Consider the following 2,907-nt stretch of genomic DNA (forward strand, 5'->3'; position numbering starts at 1 on the left):
CAACTCTGCGTAGGAATGCGGAAAATTCACACCGCTCCATTTTTATTCTACTTCTTAACATTCACATAGTGTTTACTATGTGCCATATACTGGCCCTTGCACTTTGCAAATATTAACTCATTTAACTTAATCCTCACAGCAACCCGACAAGGTAAGCATTCTCATCAGCCTCATTTTACAAATGAGGAAATTAGTGCACAGAGAAGTTAAGTAACGTGTCCAAGTAAGTGGTGGAGCCCAGTGTGGAAGCTTCCCATTTCTGCTCATGCCTTTGCTGTCCTCAGCATATGGCCTACCTGGCAGAGATTGTAGATGGCAGTGCAAGCCCAATCAGTAAAACCCCCTCAACTTGGCAAACTTGGATGGCCTTCTCAACGCTCTGAAAGCCTGAGTTTTCCTTGCTTTGCTCTTTGCTTTCTCTTACTGAAATTCAGAGAGGCCACAGTGAACAGGTTATCAGGCTCAGGCTTACGAGTCCTTACCACCCCTTATGGCTGTATAAGAAAGGAACACCTGGTCCTTTCTAGGCATCTCTCCCTGCCCATCCCACCCCCTCCACCCCCATAGTCCCTCCCAGGATGGAAATGCTGGGTGCTGACCCCTCCCAGTCAGTGTGAAAGCTCACACTGCCAGGGCCTCATGAAGAGCTTACTCTTCAGAGCACAAAGGAGTGACAAATGGGACCCTGATTTTTTAAAAAGAGCAAAATGCCTTATAACTGGTGAAAACAATGACATCGTAGACCTTCTCTACCAGGAGACAGCCCCGTCAACCTTCGACTCCAAGAAGCAACTAAACTATGCTTCACAATGAACATCTGCCAGCTTGACAATGTGGCAAAAACTCGAACTGACCTCCAGGCTCAAAGTCTTCCCCTACAGTCCTGTCAGTGCCCGGCCACCAAGGGTACACAGAGGCTGCTCTTAGGAACTGGCCCATCCTCACACAGACATCCTCAAGACACAGTGCCCTTGCCCTCTTTGGTCAACAAAAGTTTTACAAGGAATTTTTAATACAAGAAATTTTAACATAAGTGTTACAATAATTCTAGGTAATAGGATTACATAATAAAGTTGTAGGTTGAAAAGTATTTGTTAATGATAATCCATTCAATTTACCTATGTTAGAATAACAGGGGAAAAGTAATATTTTTCCCACTTCATCCCAATTGACATTCATATGAAATGAAACAACTAAACAAGGAAGGGATAAAAACACAAATCTCCCAAGCCTTTAGTTTAATGGTCTTTTTTCATGAGCTGCAAACATGCCAGCTTCACCTAGTTTAATGAACAGTTGCTCATAGGCACTAACAAATTCAATCAGCTTCATCGTTAATATCTGAAACTGTCTGGGGCATCTTCCAAACCAGCCTAAATGAAGCCCACAATATGGAAACCTCAATTAGAAGACTAGAGTTAAGACTGTACAATTTTTATTGGATATATGCTACCTTTAGCCAGGAAGTTTATACTGCATCCCCCAAAGCCTTTTTTAAAAATAGGCTGAATGAATTTTTGTTAACTTTTTAATAATTTCAAGTTTACAGATAAGTTACAGAATAATACAAAGAACTACATATTACTAAAGAGCTATTAATTTTTACCACACTTGCTTTGTCATTTTCTCTTTTTTTCTCTATAAATACATACATTTTTCCTGAACCGTGGAAAGTAAGTTGCCAGTATAATGCCCCTTTACCCCTAAATACTCACTGTACAAACATTAAAATCAAATTAATTAACATAAGATACAGCACTGTTGTCTGTAGACATTATACAAATTTTCCAGTTGTCATAATAATGTCATTTACAGGAAAGAAAATATCAGATAATGGGTGCGCATTTAGTTGTTACAAAATGTACATTTTGTACGTAATGTTACAAAGGAATTTAGAGTTTCAAACTAGGAAACAATGCAAAAATAAAGAAGGAAACAAACAGAACAAAAGCCAAAAATACCGATAACTGCTACAATGCTGGAAAAGGAAAGGAAGTGAGTCCTCAGATAAACAGAAATTCAGACAATTCCGTGACACGAATAACTGCAATTCAGTCTCTTCCAGGTAAGGCCACTCTTTGCTTTGTTTAAAAACACAACTTCATCCAGACTTGATTTCAACAACACAGGTTTAGTCCTCTTCCTTTGAGACAAAGATTTTCTGAAGTATCTTTTGCATATCCCATAAAAATGACCTATCTTGCTAGTCAACATGAGAAAAAAACGGGAGTTTTGGTTTTTAATTCTATTTTCCTAAGTTTCTGCCGACTTAGAATGAATCACAAAAACTGAGGTTTGACAGAAAATTTTCAATAAGAGGAACTCCAAACTAACTAAGAGATTATAACAGTATGTTACAATGCATTTTGGGCAAAGGTATCAACTGCAGAGTTCTCATAAAAAGCAAACGGCACACATTAGCCAAGCCAACAAAAATTACCACAAAGAATTTTGCTAGTACAAAGAGTTACATAAATATAAACTGCTATATAATAAATGCGCAACAATACTCTCAACAGCACTTACCAGCACAAACTGGCTTTTGTCCTGCTCAACTTTTTAGGGACCAATTCACTACATGAGTCAGCTAGAATATGCACACAAAAAAGTTCTGTGCTATACAGTGAGCCAAGAGCGTTGGGAGGCCCATTTTTAAGGTATTAGTAATAGGGTGAAACTCAGATATAGGAGTATCCCCAAAGCAAAGGGCATTCAAACTATGCGACCTCATTTCAGCCAAAGTCCACACACAGAGCTTAGTGGGTTGGGAGGCCTCCATGTAAATCGAGATTCATCTGTCAGTGCTTACAAACAGTCACAGGGCCAAAGAGCTCCCTCACCCAGCCCTAAGAGCCAGGATGAAGAAAGGACAATACAAGCAAAGAAAGCCACTGCTAAGGTCTGGCT

The 2,907-nt window shown here is 39.4% G+C and overlaps 1 protein-coding gene across 1 annotated transcript in view; it reads right to left on the reverse strand.

Annotated features, from left to right (window-relative positions):
* The window catches only part of OSBPL10 (oxysterol binding protein like 10), a 252,541-nt gene extending 249,882 nt beyond the window's left edge, over positions 1-2,659 (reverse strand). Inside the window, exon 1 of the mRNA XM_011361186.2 lies at positions 2,527-2,659. The gene's annotated coding sequence lies outside the window, so the exon portion shown is untranslated. The remainder of the gene's footprint in view (positions 1-2,526) is intronic.
* Positions 2,660-2,907: the final 248 nt, after the last annotated feature.

This window comes from Pteropus vampyrus, unplaced genomic scaffold (assembly GCF_000151845.1).
Source record: "Pteropus vampyrus isolate Shadow unplaced genomic scaffold, Pvam_2.0 Scaffold1, whole genome shotgun sequence".
Classification (NCBI taxonomy): Eukaryota; Metazoa; Chordata; class Mammalia; order Chiroptera; family Pteropodidae; genus Pteropus; species Pteropus vampyrus.